Source organism: Ambystoma mexicanum, chromosome 4q, assembly GCF_040938575.1.
Source record: "Ambystoma mexicanum isolate Mex_15411 chromosome 4q, UKY_AmexF1_1, whole genome shotgun sequence".
NCBI classification, from domain to species: domain Eukaryota; kingdom Metazoa; phylum Chordata; class Amphibia; order Caudata; family Ambystomatidae; genus Ambystoma; species Ambystoma mexicanum.
The window spans coordinates 157,194,752-157,210,777 of record NC_090928.1 but is presented as its reverse complement, the minus strand read 5'-3'; positions in this window follow the sequence as shown (position 1 = coordinate 157,210,777).

The window sequence follows — 16,026 nt, the reverse complement described above, 5'->3', positions numbered from 1 at the left end:
GCCTCCACCACAGCCTACACCTGCAAGCTGATCAGAGCTGGCAAGCCATTCCTCTCTAATGACAGCTGCTTGATCCTGGCCAGAGCCTTAATACTATCCAGAACTGACTACTGTAATGCCCTATACAGTGGGGCTAATAAAAATACCATCAAGCGGCTCCAAACATTACAAAATAATGCCTTGAGAGCAGCACTTGGCATAAACATAAGAAACCATATCTCCTCCATTAGACGCCATCATAAATGGCTATCTACTGGTAATAAAATACAGCTAAAGACGCTATCACTGACTCACAAAGCTCTAAATAACGCAACCCCTAGCTACCTCACAGATAAACTTCATAGAAGAACCTCTCTCAGACCTACTAGAGCTGGCAATGCTAATTGCTTGGCCATACCTAGATACAGACTCACCACTATTGGTGGTAATAGCTTCCCAGTGAAGGCTGCTAAATCTTGGAACCTACTGCCACCAGATCTAAGAGTAGACCAACCTTACCCACTTTTCCAAAAAAATGTCATCAAATACCTCATCTCCGCCGACCCCTAGGCTCCTACCTTTAGGTCTATTTCGTACCTTGATCAATTGAGTCTCACTCGTCTTTATATTCTCATTTAAACTTTGTGCCTCTCTGTAACCTGTATATTTGTACATTGCATATTTTTGTAACCACATAAGTCTTTATTGTATATCGTGTATATTTTATAACTACGGATACTATGTAAGCCTTTATTGTATATATTGTATCTCTTGTAACTATGTAAGCTTTGCATTTTCATACTGCGCCCTGTTACTTATGGGTCTGGTGCGCAATAAAAGTAAACAAACAAACAAACAAACAAACAAACAAACAAACAATCAGCCAAAACTATGTCAAGAGCCATCCTATTTTGAAGAGTCATTAATCTAATTGCTTTTTCCTCCAGAGTCATATTATACAATATATCCATTGTTCCATTTATTGTTTTCTCTAAAATTCTGGACAGTTGTCTTATATTATAAGAATTTATTGCTTGACCCCAAAATGGTATAAATGATTTTGCTATATCTTCTGCGATTAATCTTACTCCCTCATCTCGTCGCGGCCTTGATCTAGATAATTTTGCTATGTCTGACGTTTTTGAAAGAAATACCCCCGGAAATAGAATCCCTAAGTAATAAGTAGCTCCCCAATTTCTTGCCAACCAGGGATAAGCTTTTTCCACACATATGAAATAGACAGGATCACCTACATAGACTGGTTCTTCCTCTCTCTCTCTCTCTCTCTCTCTCTCTCTGTCTCTCTCTCTCTCTCTCTCTCTCTCTCTCTCTCTCTCTCTCTCTCTCTCTCTCTCTCTCTCTCTCTCTCTCGGATTGCAATGTTCATGCACCTAGTGAATGTCCCTACTGAATAGGAGCCTTTCTTCTTCAAACAAAATGGAACAGGCCGAGGACTGTAATTTATTGTATATGAGGGGGGCACTGTATCTTTATTCCCATCTGGATTCATGTGAAATGTGATTACAGATGATTTATATGGCACATATAATCTATCTTGTGGCATTACTACTGGTGTTATCGTTCTTGCTTTGCGAAATATAGAGCAACCTACAGGTTTTATTACTACCTCTTCAAATTCGTGCATGTTTGTCCTATCTAATCGACCCGTTTTCACTCTTATTCCATTTCCCATAGTTTTGTGCACTTAAGGATGCGTAACATGGGAACTCAACGGCAATGGCTGCACATACCAACCTATTCCCTTACAACCATGTTGTGGTATATGGGTACACACCCATCAATTGTTTTTTCTTAGAATTGAGTGTGTCATGTTCATTATCAAAAGTAACGTGTTATTCCCATACCCTTCCCTATGTCTCTGCTCCCTCGGGGACAAAGTATAAGAAATTACATGGACTGGGCTTTTGGTGACAGAAACATTTCTAATGGGCAAAAACACTCCTAATGGATGTATCTCTTCTAAATACCATAATACCAGGACTATTGATATCGGTGCTAGTATACTCATAACGCACATAATTATCGTGATGATTAGCATACATCTTTTGCGGCAATTCTTTTTCGGCAATTTTACAGTCTCTATATTTACTATGTTATCAGCATTGGTGCAGGCGGGGGCAGAAGCAGGCACAGTCATCTTCTTTATTCTTCTTCTCCAACAATGTTCGTTGTGAATACCTCTCACCGCTGCACTCAAAATACCAGTAAGTTCGGAAATGTTAACAAAGTGTTTAGGCCAGTTCTCGGCAGCCTGGATTGCTAAACGTTAGACAAGATTATTGTGCTTCTGCACATTGCTCAAAGGACTCCAGAGCAATCATCAATTGCCTTTGTACCATGTGAGCCCCGCTCGTTCGCACGGGGTGATCAACACATGGATTTTCGTTTTCAAAGGTAGTACCGGGAAGCTGCGTTCCAGAGCTGTCAGATTTGCAAAACCCCCATGCTTCTCTCCCCTAGGCCTCCGATTCCCACTTCATCCGTGATGGGAAATAGAGGAAACAAAGAACATTTTTTACGAAGATCTGATCACTTCCGATTTTGAGAAAGTAGGTTGTACCGTATTGCTCCAGGTATTGAGTGATCGACAAATAGTGCTTGTGCACTTCCAGATTCAGGCTCAGAGTCAGCCTGCGGCGCAGCGAGAGATGGTGGGTGCCAAAGTGATGATGCAGGTTTCGTGTCAACCTGCAGCGATGCAGGTTCTGCTGGGCAAAGTTGGGGCACTCTTAGCCCTTTCTCCTTTGTAGCAATCTTTCCAGGCTTTGTCTCAGGCTCAAGCAGAATTTGTGGCAGAGAACTGGCAATGATGTCCTTCGAGTCAGAGGCAGCTGTTTCTTCCTTGTCGTCTGGATCAGGCAGTTCTTTCAATGGCGATGGAATTCTTTTAGTATGAGTGCCATGTATCCATACCTTTCTACCATCCACACGGACTGCAGTTTGTGTTGCCAGAAGAACTTGATAGGGCCCACGCCATCTTGGTGTAAGCGATGACTTTCTTTCAAAGTTCTTGATCAGGATCCAGTTTCCTGGTTGCAGAAAATGCCCCGGACCAGTATATCTGACAGGAAGATCCTCCTGCACCTGCTGATCAATCAAACAAAGCTTCTGGATTAAAATGTTACAATATGTACTAAGCACAGGATATTCTACTTCACTTAACCGCTTTGGCTGCGGCGCACACCAAACATTAGCGGGCCTCTCCATCACGATTTCGTATGTCGAGAGTCCAGTCCTTGCTTGCACAGATGTGCGCATGCACAACAAAGCTAAAGGCAATGAGTCCGTCCATCTCAACTTGTTCCCTGCGCAAATTTTACTGATCTTACTCTTCAATATGCCGTTTTGGTGCACAACAAGGCCCGCACTCATCGGATGTCTGGCGCAATGGAATCGTTTGACAATCTGAAGACCTGCGCAAATCTGTAATATCACGGCGGCAACAAAATGCGGGCCGTTGTCTGACCATATGACCCCTGGCAGGCCGAATCGGGAAAAGTACTCTTTTAGTATCATTTTAGCAGTATTCATGGCTGTACAATCCTTCAGCGGATATGCTTCCACCCATTTACTGAACGCACACACTACCACCAGAATGTATTTTAGGTTCCGACACCTTTCCATTTCTATGAAATCAAAATTGATCACCTCAAAGGGCATAGGGGGGGGGGCAAAACTATCTGTTGGAGTAGCTGTTCCTTTTCCAACATTGTGTTGCAAACAACTTATACAATTCTGTACTAGTCTTTCCGCATTTTTACTTATGTGTGTGTTCTGCCATACTGTAGCCAAATGTTGAACCATTTTCTTCGCACAAATGTGCGTGGGACTGTGGGCCATGATGACCATTGCAGTTACGTAGGAGTTGGGCAGCATCCATTTTCTACTCTTTTTGTCCAGCCAGCAACCTTCCAAGTCTAATTCTGCAGAGCCCTCAGTCCACCCTTTTATTTCATCAGCAGTTGCGTCAGTCTGCATCTCTTTGACTGTAGCAATCCCATTTTCTATCATGCAGGGCACTTCCTTTGACTGTACTATCAAAACGTTTGTGCTTAAATCAGTGGCAGTTTGTTTTGCAATTTTGTCTGCAAATGTGTTTCCTTCTCCCACTTTACGTGTTACTTTTTATGCGCCTCGCATTTCATTATCGCCAGTCGCTTTGGACACGTAAGTGCAGACAGCAATCGCACTATCAAAGTGCCATATTGGATCCTAGTTCCATCTGATGGTAGAAAACCCCTCTCAGCCCAGAGTTGACCAAAATTATGTACACCCCAAAGGCATACTGACTGTCAGTATATATATTTACATTCAAATTTTCAGAAATTTCACATGCTCTTGTTAATGCTATTATCTCCGCTGCTTGTGCGTAATTGTAGGGGATTCTTTTGCTTTCTACAATGTTTTTTAGTGTCGTAATGGCATAGGCAGCCGTTGATGTGTCGTCAGGTAATTTAAAACAGGAGCCATCACAAAACAGTTCTCCATCTGGCTCTTTCTGTGGGGTGTCTGTTAAATCAACTCTTCCTTTCGTTTCTTCTTCAGTAACCATTAAACAATCATGGGGAGGTGATTCATTCTCACCTATTTCTTCCCTGGGCAGTGGCATTAATTCTGCAGGTTTCAAACCGCAACACCTCAAAATTTGAATGTTTGGTATGAACAGGACAATTTCATGTCTAGTCAATCTAGCGATTGTGAAGTGTTGCGTCTGCCTTCTGTTTAAGAGAACGTCTATTGCATGTGGCACCATCAAAATGAAGGTGTGCCTCAGCACCATTGCTTCAGTTTGTTTCACTGATGCGGCAGCCGCAGAAACTGCTTGCAAACAACACAGCAAAGCGCATGCTACAGGGTCCAGCGCGGAAGAAAAATAACCGCATGGTCTATTTCTTCCTCCTTGTTCCTGTGTTAAAACAGCCATCCTTCATTCAGCAGCCTTCATTCTCATGCACAAATAATCTGAAAATCTTTTCATAATTTGGTGTGCCCAGAACTGGGGCAGAGCACAACGCAGTTTTGAGCAGATCAAATGCATTCTGGCATTCCTCACTGCATCGCAAAGGCAACACAACATCCTTCTTTGTCAATGCCACCATCGGCTTTACAGTCATTGCAAAATTTGCTATCCATTGGCGGCAATAGGAAGCCATGCCTATTATGGCTCTAACTCCTTTCTGCATTATTGGGATAGGCATACCAGAGATACTCTCTATCCTGTCCGTGTCAGTCTTCTCCCCTCTTTCGAAAGTAGGTAACCCAAATAAGCCACCTCCTTTCGACAATATTGGAATTTTTTTAACTAGCTTTATGGCCATGTTCTGCTAAATGTGACAACAAAAAAAACTGTACTCTTTTTACAAATCTCTTCTTTATCAGCAGCAATTAGCAGGTCATCTATCTAATGCAATAGTACACAACCCGCTGGTAGTTCTAGCATGACTGACTGTTCTTTTAATGATCTGCTGTAAATACTTAGGCTTTCAGTGTAACCTTGTGGAGTTCGTGTGAATGTGAATGACCGCCCTCCTAACGTGAAAGCAAATACGTATCTGCTATCCTGGTGTACTGGAATGCTAAAAAATGCATTTTTAAGGCCGACTACACTAAAATATGCAGCCGAAGCAGGTTCCATTGTCAAAATTGTAGTGACGTCTGGGACCAACGGGAACTGGGGATCAACTACTTTATTCAATGCGCGTAAATCAATTATGAAACAGAACGGTATTTCATTACAAGTACTACCAGTAATCTCTTCAATTACATTTCTTTTAACCAAATCTAAGACAATACATTTTAATGCTTTTTCACCCTCAACCGAAATCTTATACTGGGGAATACGTGGCAGTGTCACTCCTTCTTTCAAAACAATTTTCACCGGCTCTATTTTCAAACACCTAACATCATTATCATTCATTGCCCATATACAAGTCGGTACTCTACTTAACTCTTTCGGCAGGGGTTTGACAGGAACCCGGACACTGGTATATCCTGTGGTGATATTGTCAAAAACACTGCATCCAGAGTACAATGGATAATCGCACTTAGTTTTTTCAACAAGTTTAAACCTAATAGATTTTCCACACAATTCTGTGTCAACAAAAACGGACAATATTCAGTGAATGGCCGTAGTGTTATTGGTACTGATTGGGACACAGGATTAATTACTGGGGTGTCTGAGAAACCTACTGAAACATTATTTTGCCCTGACAGTGGTATTCCTGGAACCAAGTGGTGGTCTATTCAGCACTTCTGTGCACCTATGTCTACGCGAAAACTGTGCTCTCTATTCCCAACTTTCATTTCTACGTAGGGTCCTTTCTGGTCAACGGGAATAGACACTGGTTCCGACCCCTGTGTTGGGCTGTCCTAACGGGGGAACAATACGTCATCTGATGTATAGTCACCAGAATAGTATGTATTTGGTTGAGTATTAAAAATATTCCCGTCCCCACTTCCATTGTGCTGATTCTGATTTTGGTTGCTATTTCCTTGATTATTCTGGTTTTGCTGCGTACTATTATGTCTATTCTACCCATGTGTTCCCAGGCGACCTCTATTCCGTCTTCTCTGACATACCCATTCCTATTTTGCAAGTGTGGACATTGTGCTCACCAATGACCCTCTACCCTACAATATGCACACTGGTTTAATTCAAGTGGACCTCCATGCATGTTCGAATTACTTCCTCTCCCTTGTGCATTTCCTCTTCCTCTTCCTCTATTATGACCCGCTACCTGCTGTAGTAACACCCTTGTTTTTAGATTAACTCTGCCTTTCACTTCTTTTTATTTCTCTGTATTCACTCTGTTTTCATAATACCGGGCCATGTGTAACACCTCACTCAGTGATTTTGCTTGCCATGCACTTTCAGATGTCATTATCAAGTTTTGAATTGGAGGTAACAATCCTCTCATATATTTGTCAACGAATAGTCTTTTTCCCGCCTCAGTACTTAAATCTTGCCCACTAAAATCTGTAAACACTTCCTCAAATTTGTTGAAGTAGTCTGTAGCCAACTGATCTTTGCCTTGTACACATGCAGTTAGTTTGTCCCATACAATTCTCTTCTCTGGAACTATAGCCTTCAATCTCTGTATTATCCGTGCTGGCAATGCTGCCATATTTGATAATGATTTCTCGCCTGCTTTCCTGTCCGCATCCTCTTTTGCTAAATTCTCCCACGTATCACTGAAACGATCTTGATCATTTACTTTTCTTATTTGTTTCCATATATCTGCTGGTAAAATTACTGGGAATATTAGGTCAATATCGTTCATAGTAAAAATGGACGATTTCAAATAGGACTCTATTTCTTTATAGAATCCTGCTGGATTGTTTCCCGAAATCAGGGATCGTTTGTTTTATATTATTCACCTCTTGTCTGGAGAAAGGGTCATGCACATATTGTGCTGTATAATGTGCTTCTGTCACTTGCGCTGGTGCCCCGTTAACACCAGGAATTTCTATCTTTGGTACAAAAGTGGGTGGAACCTCCCTCATGGGAAATATCACACTCGCTTTTCCTTCTCCCGCCCTCATATGTAATACTATTGCCAAATCAATGGATAAAGCAGTTTCTCCTGTATCTCGTGTAAATGCTCTCTTATACACTGCCATTAATTCAGATGGACAATTTTGCTTATTATCTACATATTTGTCCTGTAAATATTCAACCATCTCCTGCAATTACTTTCTTTGCATTCCTAATGTATATTGATCAAATGTTTCATGCACTTCCATTGTAGGAATGCTAGCATCTGTAATCCATCTAAGCGCCTCTCGTTTGCATATTTTCATTTCTTCACTAGCATGTTTTGACGGTGGAAAAAAATCACTGTTGCTCATATGGTACCGTCTCTTGCCTACCTCTCCTTATGTCCTTGTTCCTAAACCCAGGCATAGAAAACATTTCAGCATACAATTCATCAAGTTCATTTTTAAACTCAAAAAGTCTATCCACATGTTCCTTCATTTCTGAATCACTTTCTCTTATATGCGCAAAAGCATTCAAGTCCTGCAACTTCTGCGGCGGCACCATTCCAAATAGTTGCTTCCATCTCTCCATCAAATATTGTGTCTCATCGTTTCCATCAATGTATATTTCTGCCTGTTCTTTCAACTCCTTCCTCCTCTCTTTACTGACCGCACTACGGGTTATTCTAGCACACACACTCTGTGCCGGCCCGCTCTTCCCATACTGTCTTCTCTGATTACTGTGGATTCAAGTTCGGTAGGTGGAGGGGGGAGTGAGATTGTGTGGAGAGGAGGGGCTGGTGCAAAAACCAGAGGAGAGCCTGGTGCGGATGGTACAACTGGAAGGGAGAGTGGTAACTGCAGCTGTAATGGAGGCTAGACAAAGGTGATGGGCTGGCAATGGGCGCTAATGCAATTATGTCAGTCTTACTTTTGGGAAATTCTTGCCTTTTTTCATTTAAAATCTTACTGATTAACTCGTCTGATGAATGCAATTCTTGTTGGGGAAATATTTTGTCTATTCCCTTCTGGAGACTTCTATCCCCCTTTCTAATTTGCTCCTCCCATTCTTTTTCTTCCTGATCTAGCGCTTTATCTTCTCTCAATTTGTGCCTATGTGCATGTTTCTCTTGGCTTCTGAAGCGGAGCATAGCTTCCTTCCGCCAGTCTCTAATGACGTCAAATGTCGCAGGGAGTGCTTTCTTGCGCAGCAATACTGATTCCAAATAATCTATACGTGCCATCTCATAACGCCAATTTTTAGGCCATTGCAAATCTTCTTCGTGTCTGGTTTGCCTATGCCAAATTTCACAAAACATTATTGCCCCTATTCCATACTTCACATACATCTCATACGCAGGTGACCCTATGGGTGGCGCAGCCTGGCCAGTTTCCAAAGATTGTCTATCGCAGTATAAAAATCCCACTAAACAGGAAGACAATTTCCCAGGCATGTTTTAACCTTTTTTGTACCTTACCCTGGGCGTTTGATCTTGCAAGAGCAACACTCAACCAATATCAGGGCTATTAGAATCGGAGCACGACTCACCTGATCAACCAAGTCGTCTTTCAAGATGCAATTCGTCCGTATACTGACGAAACGAAGGATCGTCATGTCTGCGTATTTGGCTCACTCTGCCTCGTTTCGGGACCCTCGCCTTCTTGCTCTCTGGCCGGACACGTCGATCAGGGATCGGTTGTGTGCAGATCAGCAAAGGAGTCTCTCATCACTTTCACAGGGGCGCCCTGAACACCTCTCGATCCTGGCTCAACAGCCTCGTCCTCGATTCATTTTTTTCCCCCGCCTTTTTCAATTTACAACATACACTATGGAGCAAGTGGGGGAGGGTCCCTATTCGGGCACCATTTTGATGTGGCCCCTAGGGGACCCTTGTGAATGGAAACAAGGCACAATCACCACACACAAACTGATACGCCAGACATGAGGTTCAATTCCCAAAATCTAGGGTTTATTGCAAAGCAAATAGTCTCAGTCGGCCTACTGGGTCTCACGTCCCGCAATTTGTGTCACCCAGACCTCGTGGGATGCAAGAGAGCGAGCATTTTACATCAGTTACATATATACAAAATGACCACATATTATCAGTAGTGACACATTCAAAACCGCCCATAATGTATCTTCCTTTGTAATGGTTCGATTATTGACAATTATGACGAATATGATACCTTCAAAGACAGTTGTTCAGCAACAGTTTCAATCTGTGAAAGTGCAGACACGATTCTTCGTTATCAAGAACATAGTGCTCTTGTTCTGCAAGCAAGCTGTGTTTATAGGAGGAACACATTCGAAGCCTTACTATCTCTTGGTTTCTATTTGCAAGCTAGAGGTCGACTCGATCTAATGTAGCCCAGGAAAGGGGGGCCGTGAAAGTGAGTATAATTCAAGCCATTAACTGTCTATTTCTACAGTTTCTGCCACTCCAGCAAGACTAGCTGGCACCTGCGTAGTGATTAAATGCCTTTCTCCTTACTTCCAAGGACTTGTGAGGGAGGAAACCAGTGTATTGCTGTCTGGGCTGTCTTTCAACATGTAACTTGTGGCCTTGCTCTGTGCATGAGCAGAACGAAATAGAATTCACTTACAGCAAAGCATTTTGAACAGAAAAGCAAGGAAAGCAAAAATTACTAAAATGGCGAATTCTATTACTACAAAATGGACGCTCTCTGGTCATGCTGACGATTCTGTACTGACGATGCTAGATATATGATGCAGTTGGTTTTAGGCCAACATAATATACCATCTATGCTACAGAAGGGTATTTTCTAGACTCACACCTGATGGTTTCTGCAAATGAGATCACCAGGACGGACTGCTGCCTGGTCGCTGTCAAGGATGTTAGCTGATTCCATCTGATTAATAAACTTTTTAGAGGTGCCTACTTCAATACGTTTCCCCAAAAACAAGTCTTGATATGGACTGAAGGTTGACTGGATCTTTTGGATTGGTTCCTGTTAGTTTTGGTTATTACGTGATGCTCCAGATAATGCCATTTTGTCAGTGCCTGGCAAATGCCTATCTATTACCTATACGCAGGCCAACTCTGTTGGCTTTGCCAATACTTGTTCTTAAGTAGAGCGAGAGTTACAGCATCTTTGAACGAGGGTGGAAATTCATCAGATTTAAGGACGTTGGTAAGTGCTTGTATGGCTCTTTCCAGGAAAGAAAAGAGGTTGTTAAGAGTATTAAGTGGGTAGATAGCTCTAGGAGAGCCAGGAGATCTGGATCGGTTGACCAGATCTATTACATCATCTCTTCATGAGGGTTGGAAGAAATTAAATGTAGTAGGGCAAGAGTCAGCGACCCAGATATGGACAACGCTATCTATATCTGGACATGGACGTTTCCGGTGGATTTCTTTCTCAATTAAGTTCAATTTGGGCCTGATTATAAGTTTGGCAGTATTACCAATGCCAACGCTGCCAAACAAATGTACTTATATTTGCATGCAGTATATACGGGTTAACGTAATGGTCCGCATGATTCCAAGTTATTCAGACCTTTCTTTTATACCCCATCTTGGAGTACACTGGATCTCCATAGGGCCCAGTGGTAAAGTAATTACCACTTGCAGTACTGATTTTGTTTGACAGTAAAATCTGCCACACAAAAGCAGGCGGAAGAAAGAGTTTCAAACGGGAAACTCGTATTATGCCTCACTCGCAATCAGACCTTAAGAGTTAGTTTCTCTTCCTTAAGGTTACATAGTACCAAGGTTGGTTACTTTTTTGCTTTTTTAGAGCTAGAGGTCTTAGGGGCTTGCCGGTCAAAGCCAAGAGAAAGGACATTATTAATCTTCTCTTCAATTAGAGTGGGTTTTTCAAATTCAAAATGTTATTCAGAATGTTATGTGTTTAAAGGGTAATGGCTGAGGAAGAAACGGCAATACTCGAATCACTAATTAATATCTTGGTTTTATTTGTAGTTGCTGGATTTAAAAGTTGTGAGTATTTGATGCCAAGATTGATTAGTGGCAGGTCGTTCCAAGGCAATGGAAAGGATTGGTTAATGATTACTAATGCAAATATGGAGAGTATTCAATCAAGGGTGTGGCCATGTGATTGGGTTATTTATTTATTGGCCTTTGTATGGTACCTATACACCAGTGCTTCCAGGCATCACAAGACAAAAGCGGATGGGGAGCAGAGGAAAAACAATAATAGTAAGGAACGGTCCTACCAGTGCTGGAAGTGTTACTTGGGTAGAATGGATGAGGAGGGCCTGGCCCCAGTAAGGTACATAAGGGTCCAGGCACCAGTCACAGCGGCAGGGGGATAGTTTATCAAGGGAAGGAGAGAGGGAAGGAGGAGGTGAAAAGGAAAGTCTTGAGAAGTTTCTGGAACTTAAGGAGATCCGGCTTAAGTCTGAGAATCGCAGGAAGGCCGTTCCTTAGGGGGGCTCGTGCCGGAGAAAGAGATCCACCCCGCACTCTCTGCAGAGAGTTGGAGATAGAGGACCAAAGGACTCTAGCAGGGAAGTATTTAGGGAGAGACAGGTGGATATAGCGGGGTCCCAGACCACAGAAAGCCTTGTGGATGATGCAGAGGGTTCTTGAATCTGATCCTTGCATCCACTATGAGCCAGTGGTGAGATTTTAGGGCTAGAGAGATGCAGTCCCTGGGCTTGAGGACAAGGATAAGTGTGGCCCTATTCTGGATTAGTTGCAGAGGGAGAAGGGAAGAAAGAGGCAGGTTGAGGAACAGGCTGTTGCAGTAGTCCAGCCTACAGAGAACCTGGGCTCTGGAGACATTGAGCTTATGGGGAAAGTTCAGCAAAGGAGAATGCCTTTGAGGATGTGGAGCAGAAGTTGAACTTCTTGGCAAGGTCCGTGATGTGAGGGGAGAAGGAGAGCGAGGAGTCGAAAATGACCTCCAAGGTTTTTTGCCCCACAAGTGGGTGACGAGAGGGGACACAAAGAGGGCGGCCACAGAGTCGGAGGGAAAAAGGGAGCAGGAGTCCCAATGAGAAGGATCTCCGTCTTACTGGCATTCAAGCAGAGATCATTAGCAGAACACCATGCTTGAATAGCAGTCAGGTAGTCAGGTATGAGAGAGAAAGAGGAGGAGGTAGAGGAGGGAAGCATAAAGGAGAGCTGTGTGTCATCAGCATAGCACTGGAAGTGAGGAGAGAAGGTGGAGATCAAGTGGGCCAGAGGGTTAAGGTAAATGTTGAAAAACCACAGCGACAGAATAGATCCGTGAGGAACGCTGCAGGTAGAGAGTGAGGTGAAGGAGAGGAAAGAGCCCAGTTGCACTTGGGAAGGTCAGTTAGAAAGGAAGAAGGTCCTCCACTTTTTTTCTTTTTTTTTCTTTTTTTTCTTTTCTTCTCTCTTTCTCCTACATCTCTTTAGTTCTCTTTTCTTCTTTCTTTTACTTTCCTTCTCCTTGTGATGTTTTGTATTGTCTTTGTGATGTTTTGTGTGTATTGGGTAGAACATTTGATGGGGTTCATTTGTTCAAGTTTTGCATAGTTGATTTTATTATAGGATTTGGTTAAATGAGTTGTTCATGACCTTCATATGTAAATAAGTACTGCAATGTTAATTTGAACCTATGTGGAACTGATGTATTTTATTATAAACCTAATAAACAAAAGTTCAAAAAAAAAAGAAAGGAAGAAGGTCAGCCAGGCCAGTGCCTGGTCCGTGATGTGAGGGGAGAAGGAGAGCGATTTATGATGGTGTGATTGACAATGTCAAAGGCACAGGAAAGATCGAGAAACATCAGAATGGAGGGAGAAATCAGTAATTAGAGAAAATACTAGACTGACCACAGTATCCATCAGATTCACAGGAGCTATAAATCAAAGGAAGGTCAGTAGTTGGGAGAAGACCTAATGCATCCTAGTGATATGCCCATCTCTGAGAGGAGAACAGTCCCTGTTTTGTAATGGAAGCAACCTCTAACGTACTGTACAGAATACACAATTAGCATGCCCACAGCTTTTACAAGAGATGGGAACATACACGATGATTTCAAATGTATTCCAGAATGCAGCAAGGATTTTCCTAAAGTGTCCAAGAACTGGATGCAACAATTGCATGGTTGCTACCCACATAAAAATAACAGTACTTTAGCTACTTGTTGGTAGCTATCACCCATGTTACTGTTTCCTTACTTTTAGATGTAAAAAGGAAAAACAGACATGCAAAATTGCTCAATGGATCAATGAGGCTATGCAGCAAAGGGAAGTGTAGCCTATGGCCCAGCTAGGATGGGCTATATGCTTGTCCTCTGCGGGAAATATAGATATAAAGACAGACACCAGGGTGTACAGAGCAAAATGCATGTGCTTGTAGTGTTTCTGTGTTAACCACAAAGGACTTACCTGGACTGTACCATCCAGCCAGCTATCGGGCTGGATGGAATGTAGAGAAAAACGGAAAGGAAAAAGGAGCAATGATGAGAGCTTCCAGGAGTAGGATGAGCAGTGGAGTGTTAACATTCTGGAGAGGCATCTTTAAAAAAGCCTTGAGTCGCCCACTATGGTTAAAAACCATTACAAGAATGGGATCATGTGTGTGGGGTGGCAGGGCATCTACCATGGGTCTCTGCTGTGTGTCATGTGTGTGCTCTCAGTCCGACTGGGGACCGGACTGGACAGCCGAACCAGTAAAATCCAAGGCTGCGCACGTGGAGCGGTCCAGGTAGACGAAGACACCACCCAGATTCGGCCATATGTGCGGTGCGGCCCGAACCGGGCAATGAGGCCATGCCACTGTGATGGCCTGCCCCGGGGCCAGGTAAGGTGGTCCAGAAGATATGTCCACCCCAGCCGCATCTGCCAGGGTGACATTAGAGGTGAAGAGAGGGAGGCTGAAGTACACCCCGACAAGTAGGACGGCAAAGTGAAGAAAAAGTCCTGAACTGCACCATCCTCAATGCCTGGGTGAAAATTGAGCACCACAATGCTGGTCGGAGCTCTGAGGAGTGCGGGCCCACCCCCTTGTGCCACATCGATGCAGGGAGGAAAGGGAGCTAGGGTCCACAATACAGTTGGTGCACTGAAGCATGGTGTTGAGTGACGGCAGCATGCCCTTAGCAACAGGGATATTACCAGGAGACACACAGCACAGAGGGGTGCAGCAGTGAATGCTGCGGCCCCCAGTGCACGGGTCCACCACAATGAACAATATGTGCACCAAGGGCATGGCAGTGTTATTGGCGGCCCCGCAGAGAAGACCTTGGTGGCCAATGTGCCATGGAGGTGTTTAAGCAGCCCCACGTGGTGGACGGGCCCGACTGAAGAGACATTTGGTATGCCAGGGCTATGCGATGAGGTGGTGCCCCATGTGTTGGATGGGGCACCAAAAGAATAAACACAATGCTTGAGACCCCATTTAGACCCCACCCACTATAATAAGGACAGCACCATCACAGGTACTGAAAAGAGGTGGCTGCTGCGGTCAGCCACTCCTATGTAATATAGTACACATGTGTGTATTATTGTTTGTAAGGTATGTAAATGTATTTTCATTTATAGTGATTTTAATGTATATTTATTTAGGTGTGTACGTTGCGTTACGTTGCTAGTTATAGTTATGGTGGGGTTAGGTATGCAATTAAGTATGGGGGTTGGTTGGTTAGGCGTTTACTTAAGGCTTGGGAAGGGATATGGAAATGTGGTGGCATACACTGGAATGATAGGGAAGGGAAAAGTGGTTGCCTGAAGAGGGAGACCTAAACGTGACCCTCATTGCAGCTACCCCAGTCTCATCTCGGCAGCAGAGAAATTAAACATGTCCAACATTCTTGGGCTCCTCCTCCCCATTGTCCATGTATCGCAGATGTGAGAAACGCTATTCACTCAGACAGCCGTTCAGACACTATCCCGATGAAGATGTTGAACAGATAGATAAAGCTACAACCAATGGAGCAAGTCGACTGACTAACCTCGAAGAAAGCCGATGTCGTCCCGACTGGCACCATGGCATACATGCGTTAGACAAGAAGCAAATGGATATTCCTGCATGAAGTTACACAGACACTTAGATTACATTGCAGGCAGACACGAAGACCATGCTTATGACTCACTTAGATAGAGGACTGACACACTCATGCTATGCAGAAACCGCAAGTTGCACAAGAATACAAATGAACTGCTTGCTGATGCTTAAACGTGACTAACATAGAAATGGATGGAAAGGCATTTGAATGGATCGAAAGTACACAGTGACTTTACTGAGACGTGCAGACCAGGCTCCCTGTGCAGTCCCTGTGCACAGCTGTGCCAAGGACATTGAGAGAGGGAAAGGTTTCAAGTTAACAGGAGATATAGTACACCTGTAAGAATACAAGCCGAAAAGTCTCATAAATGCAAGCAGGAGAAATCAATTTTGTGGTCCCTACACACGTGATCTGAATCTGAAAGACAGAGCCTATTCATTTGAGCCAGATTGAGGTGGCTTTTCCCATCCAACCCAAGGCAGGATGATACAAAAGTAATACCAGGTTCAAAGCCTAAAGTTCTGTCTCAAGGCCTAGGAGATTGGATATAGTAACTTGTTGAGAACATGCAGCACCTTTGGGGTT